General features: G+C 34.6%; 1 non-coding gene across 1 annotated transcript; it reads right to left on the reverse strand.

The window, feature by feature from the left end:
- Positions 1-4,071: 4,071 nt before the first annotated feature.
- On the reverse strand, positions 4,072-4,178 carry LOC136216068 (small nucleolar RNA R71). The gene has a single exon (XR_010683062.1). It is a non-coding gene; the product is annotated as a small nucleolar RNA R71 (small nucleolar RNA).
- Between the last annotated feature and the right edge of the window lie 4,593 nt (positions 4,179-8,771).

An 8,771-nucleotide genomic window follows, 5' to 3' on the forward strand; every position in this document is an offset into this window, starting at 1 on the left:
GGTTTAATTTAAACCTGAGAGTGAGAAAGAGTAAACGTATGTCATTCATTTGCTTAAAGTATATCAATCTAAAATTATAGGCCTTTTAGTTTATTTTAGATTGCTCCCACTATTTTGCCAAATTAATAGCCCTCCATATTAATTCGAAGAATTTCACAAATCCTTTAGTGAGCTAGGATCCTAACTCCTGAGATTTCGCCTTGAGTTTACTCAACAAGATAGTTTCATTCATGTAATCAATCACATCTTTAATGTGATTCCTAGGTTATTGGGTTACTAACCACATTAGTAACTAATATGCTATTCATATTAATCCCAACCGTCTTGCCCATTAGTTTATGACAACATGAGTTTACTCATCCAATTATCATAATCTAATTTAAGTATTACCCCATATTCATGAAAAATGATTTTCGATAATTCAGGTGTTACCGAAAGGACCCCGAGCTTGAGTTTACTCAACAACCCAAAGGCCCTCAGCACTGCCGGCTGAATTATAATATTAGGGAGGGGCAACCGATTTTAATAACTTGTTTATTTACTTAACTTTTTAATGAGGGATTTTATTTTAGGTCTCATAATCTAACTTAGTCTTGATTTGCTTTAGCATACATCAGACACATACATTCACATACATTGGCGTTATGGACATATCATCTAAATTATTCCGTCGAGCCAGAGACGGAATAAAAGGGCAAACCTAAGGAAATACTAACTATTACATATTTCTCTTTAGGTCCTCCTTCTTCTCCATGGCGCCTTGAAATTACATATTAATTTCTATACTACTAAAGAAAACTTCAATTGAATTGAAGGGAATCAGATGAGAGGAGAAATTACAATAAATAGTAGAAAGGCAGGACTCGCAGACCCTATTTCAAAAATACCAAAAGACTAAAGAGGGTCCAAATATGTCCATAACTCCAAACATGCATAGACTCAATTAAATAAATTTAATTGGTTGATTACATAACTATCTTATGTAATATTTATGTTAATCACATTAACTTATCAAATTAACTTCCATCCAATTTTACTTCTAATAGTTTCGTATCTTTTATATTAATTTTTAGATTAATATAACTATACAAAACTTTAATTATGCACGTCTCAATTATTTTGATTTTAATTCATTTAACATTTTGATTTACAAATTGGTAAAACAAACTTTTAAACAAATTTTCATTCGATAATCAAAACAGAAAACTATCAATTTCTGAAACATATATATTTAAATATAAAAACGATTTTAAATATATATATATATCAGTTCTAAAACGGTTTTAAAACGATTTTCAGAAAATAGGAAAAACTACTATAGATTTCCGTTTTATCTTTAGAATTAATAAAACTGATTTTATCAATCTAACTATAAAACTAATAGATTTCGTTATCATGATTATCAACCAAAATAATTAGGAACATACGCATAATTAGGAACATACGCATAATCTATTTTAATTAACAATTAATTAAAACTTATTTATCCTTAGAATTAATTAATCAAAAAAATTTGTTAATTAATCCTAACTATAAATATTTATTCAATCCTATTGAAAAACTTCTAAATTTTCATATATGAAATAACGGATTTAACGATGGCTCTGATACCACTGTTGGAAATTAGGCTAAGGTATAGCAGCGGAAATATAAAAATTTTAACCTATTTCCATTTAACCACAAGATCCGTTAACCGTTATTTCATATAAAGAAGGATAAGAAGAAATACCTTTTAGAAGTTCTATCTACCGTTGCAAACGAAGTGCCCACAACTTCAAAAGAGATAGAAATTGTCTACCAATCTGCCCCTATCCGAAACAGACCTTCCAGACCTCCGAACGACAATCCCTTCGGTGGAAACGTGGAAGAATATGTCTAGAAGCTCCTGTCCAAAACTCGCGACGATCCGACGGTTCAATCTCCGGAAATCCACGAAATCGTGAACTGACCTGATGTAGGAGTAGTAAAACGAATTTCTCCATTTTGTTTGTTTTTCTTCTTCGAGTTCCCAAACACGAAATAAAACACGGGAAGATTAATTTAGTATCAACCGTTGAATAGCAACCAAAGTAGATTGCCTCTAACTAATCAACACAAGATCAAGGATAAAAGAAATAGATGAAAATCAATTGATCAAACGAAGCCGTAGAGAAATCTCGTCCTCGAACTAGGGGTGTCGAATTTTCTCTCTCTTGGACTAGGTGAATTTCGAAAATTACAAGTAGGGTATGTCTTGCTTGGATTTCAAAAATCTCAAGGGAATGGGTATTTATAATCTCTTGTATCTAATTCCTAGTTAGATAGAATTAGGTTACCGAATAGGAATTCCATTCGGAATAGAATTCCTAATTATTATCTCACTATATATCTAATATATTAAGGATAATAATAATAACCTTATTGGATAATAATAGGAGTATATTAATCTAATTAAAACTCCTAACTTAATTATCTCTTAATTAATTTAATTCATATTCCTAATCTAATTAGGATTAACAAAATCAAATTAATTATTCATGTATATCACTACATGAATTTCGACCCCCTTATGTCCATGGGCCTTATTGGGCTCAATTGGGCTTCTATCAATTAATTAACATCTATCTCTCTTTTAGGTTCCAAGTCTTATGTGTGATCCATTAGGTTCTTATTGCTTCTAGCCGTATGCAATGTTATTAAATTAATTTTCAAAGAATTATATTTAATCTTTGCATAACGGAATGATGTACAGAGTATGTGATTAGCAAGTCCGTAATCATTCCCCCAGAGCTATAAGAAGACAGGTTGATTCTGTCGTTAACCTTTTCGTATTAGTTACGGTATAATTCGATCCTTTATCAACTACATCCTTGAACTGAATCTTATGACTATGGGTGATGTCAAGTCACATATAGCGAGACGTTCGTTTTACTTGTACAGGCCGAGTCAACTCAAAAAGATAGGTTAAGTGAAATCTGTATTTCTTACTCTTAAGCTATCACCTTGCAAGGATTTAGAGTCGAGTCTTCCACAAGCGATTCATGGATGTATCTCCCATTTATCGGGAGTGATAAATGCTCAATCCAATATATAACGACTCCGCAATTACTTCCTGTGATACCCAACGTCTACTGTTCACACCCCAGAGTCATCTCTGTTAAGGATCGTGTTACACCATAGTCAAAGCATCACATTCCGTAATCCAGAATACCAATTAATATTCCTTTGAGTCTGAGGATTAGTTATACCTATTAATACCAATGAGATGAACAGGTGACAAGGATGAATCTACCCATCCTGTTATCTCAAATCGGATCCCCAATCCTAATGAACAACCTTTCATCGGATCTATGTAAATGTCCAGATATCTGAATATATGAAGCTTGTGAGACCAGCTTTCTGTCGGACAGAAGACATTGTTACATACAAGTCTCAACAGTGATATGTCAATCCCAAACATATCACTTGACTTGGGGTGGTTTTAAGTTTATCAGTTTACTATAAAGTTTTGTCTCACTTCATGCTTGTATGAACACTTTATAATCACTTTAAATAAACTTACGTATTTCCTTTTATTAGACTTTATTTAGTGCTTAAAAGGGATTGCCTTTATATAGTTATAAAACATATATCTCATTAAACAAATGATATAAAGAACAATTCATTTACATTAAGTTTGTATCCTAGAACAATTGTCTATAGGACACTAAACCCCAACAAGATCCACCAACACTTATGGATTACGCTAGGCCAGGTGTGGCCGGTGTAACCAATAGTATCGTTAGACCCAGAATCACCGCAAACCAATTTGAAATTAAGCCAGCATTGCTTAATATGTTGCAAAATAACGTAACATTTTACGGGTTACCTAACGAAAATCCTAACACCCATTTAACAAATTTCCTTGAAATTTGTGACACTTTTAAAATTCCAGATGTGACTGCCGAAGCAATCAAACTTCGACTTTTTCCTTTCACTTTGAAGGATAGAGCCAAAGAGTGGTTAACTTCAATGCCAACCGCAACGTTTGCAACTTGGGAACAATTAGCCCAAACATTTTTATCAAAATATTTTCCTTTAGCAAAAACTGCAAAAGTCATAAAAGAGTTAACATCTTTTTCTCAAAATGATAATGAAACTCTTTATGAGACTTGGGAACGTTTTAAAGAACTTCAACGTTTATGCCCCCACCACCAATTACCCGCTGAACTTTTAATGCAAACATTTTACAATGGATTAAATCCTACAACTAGAGGTTCATTAGATGCTATGTCGGGAGGGTTATTTATGAAGAAGACATCAGCCCAAGCAAGAGAACTTTTGGAGGAAATGGCAATCAACAGCAGTATGTGGCCCGCAGAACGTGGACATATACCGATGGCGAAACCATCATCCTCAGCCTCATCATCAGTTAAAGGTATATTGGAACTTGATCCAGTCGCGATATTACAAGCCCAATTTTCTGCCTTATCGCACAAAATTGATAAGTTTATGGCACCGTGCGATACCAATGGTAATCCAATCCAAACGGATGTGGATTATGAAAATATGAGTGAGATCGAACAGGTAAATTTTGTCCAAGGGCAAAACCAAAATAATAACCCTTACTCTAATACTTATAATTCTGGATGGAGGAATCATTCTAACCTTAACTGGAAAGATAACAATACCAATAATGCAAATGCTAATCAAAATCGTACCAATAATTATCAAAATCAGACAAGAGATACGATTAGCACTTTATCTTCTAAAATCAACAAATTTATAGATGCTATGAGTGGAAAAGTAAGTAATCACGACGATGGTTTTAAACGGATCGAGAATAAATTCGATCAGCTTATTAAAAACCATTCATCTAGCATCCATAATTTGGAGGTCCAAATTGGTCAACTTGCTAAATCAATTCCATCCCGAAAAGAGGGAAGTCTTCCCAGCCATACGAAAGAAAATTCGAAAGAGCGGGTAAAGGCTATCACTCTTCATTCAGGGAAAAATTATCTAGGTCCGGAAATGTCCGGAGATGCAACATTACCAGGAACTGATTTACCAAAGTCCAAAGAAGATATCTTAAACACAAAAAGTTCACCAATTTACTTAGGTACAAAACCATTTGTACCCAAACCACCTTTTCCGCACAAAGTCTGAAATAAGGACTATGACAAACAACTCTTAACGTTTTTAGACAAACTTAAAAATTTGTACATTAATTTGACGTTCATGGATGCAATTACGCAAATTTCTAACTACGGTAAGTTCTTAAAGGATTTAATTTCGAAGAAAATTAGTTGGGAAGGAATTTCATCTATTTCGCTAACTGAGGACTGTAGTTCAATTGTGTCAAGTAATTTGCCCACTAAACTTAAAGATCCCGGATGTTTTACTATTCCGTGTAAGTTGGGAGATATTGAATTCCCAAGTTGTCTTTGTGATTTAGGAGCAAGTATAAATTTAATGTCGTTGTCTATTTTTAACAAGTTAGGTTTAGAAGAAGATATCAAACGTACCAATATGGTTTTGCAATTAGCGGATCAAACCACTAAGAGACCATATGGTATAATTGAAGATGTTTTAGTCAAAGTCGATAAATTTATTTTTCCTACCGATTTTGTTATATTAGATTTTGCATATGACGTTAATTGTCCACTAATTTTTGGTAGACCGTTTATGAACACAGGACGTGCTCTAGTTGATGTGTCGGAAGGGAAAGTAGTTTTAAGGATAGGAGAAGATAAGATCGAGTTTAATATGAACAAAGCGATGAAATATCCTATGGAGGAATTCGCATGTATGAAACTTGACTTAGTTGAAGAATGTGTCAATGACGTTATTCAAAGAGAAGAAATAATAGAACCTATAACGGGTGAGGAATTAGAAGATAAGGACCCAGAGCCTTTGATTCGAGAAGATGGGCCAGTTCCGCCTTCGATTGTAATACCCCCTAAATTAGAACTTAAAGAATTACCCAGTCATTTGAGGTACGCTTTCTTAGGCGAAGGCGATTCTCTACCTATAATTATCTCTAACAAATTAACAAATGATCAAGAAGAAAAATTGAAAAAAGTTGTTAGAAATAGGATAGGAAGTATGGGATGGCAAATTTCAGACTTAAAAGGAATTAATCCTAGCATCGTAATGCACAAAATTCACTTAGAAGAAGATAAGCCACCTAAAGCGGATAGGCAAAGACGCTTAAATCCGAACATGAAAGAAGTAGTCAAAAATGAGATTACTAAACTTTTAGACAATGGAATCATTTATCCGATCTCGGATAGTGAATGGGTTAGTCCAATCCATTATGTACCTAAAAAGGGAGGCATAACTGTTGTAAGGAATGACGAAGGTGAATTGATACCTACGCGAACCACCACCGATTGGAGGGTTTGTATAGACTATAGGAACCTAAACAAAGCAACTAGGAAAGATCATTTTCCTCTACCTTTCATTGATCAAATGATCGAAAGGATAGCTATAGACACCGAGTCGGAGGACCTGTGACGAAAACCTGAAAACAAGACGGTTGAAGCGATTGATTCCGGAAATTTTGAAAAACAAAAAGTATATAAAGAATAATAAGTACGTAATAAGGAAGAAAGAGTTACGGCGGGTCGCGGTTGACGATGGGGTAGCTCGCGAATGCTTAGCGGCATGGTACGAGAGCTTAGCGGCAACCGACGCGCGGTCAACGGCGGCCGGACGCCCACTCGACGGCGCAGGGCGCGCGCTCGACATCCGCACGATGCACGGGCCCGGTGGCGCGGAGCGCTCTCTCTTCGGTCACGGGGCGTGCGCGCCCGGCAGCGCGAAACGCGCGTTCGACGGCCGCAACGCGTGGGCGCCCGACGGCACGGAACGCACGGCCGCAACGCGTGCGCGCCCAACCTTGCGTTGGGCGCTCGCCCAACGCTGTTGGGCGATCGCCCAACAATTGTTGGGCGGCCGCCCAAATATTGTTGGGCGATCGCCCAACAAGTGTTGGGCGGCCGCCCAACTATTGTTGGGCGATCACCCAATAATGTTGGGCGATGGCCCAATGTGTGGTTGGGCGGCCGCCCAACATGCCTTGGGCGGCCGCCCAACCCCCTTGGGCGATGCCCGATTCTTTTCAGGCGTCGCCCATTCCGTCGGGGATCCGTTTGCCTATAAAAGGCACGGATCCCCATGCATTTGAAGGGGTGGATTCTTTGGAGCTTTCTCACTCTAAACATTTTTAGAGAGAGAGTCAATTTTTTAGAGAAAATATTTTTTTTCCCAAAAAAATCCAAATCTTCCCAAAGTTAAATTTTTACTAAAAAACACAAAAAACCGGAAAATCACGACTCGTGGAATCAATCGGCTTCGACTGTCAGATACCGAACTTGAGGTATTATCCGAGGACTAGACTCGTTTTATTTTATTTAATTCATTTCTTTTCCTGTATTTATTTTTATGTTATAATTTGATTTTTTTGTCATTTATTTATTTATCACGTTTATTTAATTTTTCGTATTTATTTAATTCCCGTCTCTTGTTAGATAAACGTTCGATTTTGTTTTGAAGTAAAAAACCTCGTTTTGATATCCCAATACGAACCGTGATCCGATTAAAAGGTAGTTCGGGTATCGAAAACGTTGTAATTATAAGTTTTAACTAAAAAAATTTCCAAATAATGTTTTAAAATAAAAACGTCGTTTTAGGAACTTCCGTTATTGACTATGATCCATTTTTGGTAGTTCGGAAATCCAAAACGATTGAATTAGACTTAATTTAAAGCTTTTGAATAAATCTGGAAACAATTGGAGTGCTGCTGTAATTTTCCGTTTCTGTCACTAATTGCTGTTTACCGACGGATTTTCCGTCGGTAAATTTGCTGGTATGTAAAAAATGTTGTTTTGGTCCCTGTTTCTTAACTTTTAAGCTTTTGGTCCTTTGTATATATATGTGTATTTATGTAATATATATTTTCAAACTATTTTTAGACATTTGATACATATAGTTATTTAGAATGTTTATATATCTTTTTTTATTTTATTTTAAATATAAGTATATGTATATATATCTTTTCTTTTCTTTTTCTTTTACTTAAAGGTAATGAATTTTATTTTAAAATCATATTTACTTGGGTGTTTTGGGAGTGATTAATTAGTAGACATTTTATGGATAAATGGATATTATTTTGACATTTAAATTACATTAGGTATGTATATATATAGTTTTGGGCTATTTGGGCTATATTAGTTATTATTAGATAAAACTATTTAGGGGACAAATGTTATTTTCTTATTTAGGGGTTTTATTTATTATTTTCACATATTTAAAGTAAAAATGTATTATACTTAGTATTTTCATTATTATTCCTTATATATGTATTATATAGTATCTTTTCACTTATCCTTATTTCATGTTTCCTTTTTTGGCTAAAATGTATATATATACGTATATTATTTTCTTTATTCTTTTGGGCCATTTAGGGGTCCATGTTTCAAATGGGCTTTATTTGGGAGTGAATTTTGATTTAATATGTTTATTATTGTAATTATGACAAGTAAAGAGTCCATTGAGTGGAAAGGGGAAAATAAATCACAAAAAGAGTTTTCAATTTAATTATTTGAACTAATGGATTTTTAGAGGTTCCTAATGTAAATAAATAGTGTTTTCTTGACATTTCAAATCGTTTCTTAAAACACCACGTTTTAAAACCTTAGTCCGTTCCAACGACGGATTAAGCGAACATTAAAATCGTTTTCATTGTAAATAATGAAGTTTTGAATCGTTTTCTTAAAGGATTTGTACAAAATAAAATTGACTTGTATGTT

This window comes from Euphorbia lathyris, chromosome 1, assembly GCF_963576675.1.
Source record: "Euphorbia lathyris chromosome 1, ddEupLath1.1, whole genome shotgun sequence".
NCBI classification, from domain to species: domain Eukaryota; kingdom Viridiplantae; phylum Streptophyta; class Magnoliopsida; order Malpighiales; family Euphorbiaceae; genus Euphorbia; species Euphorbia lathyris.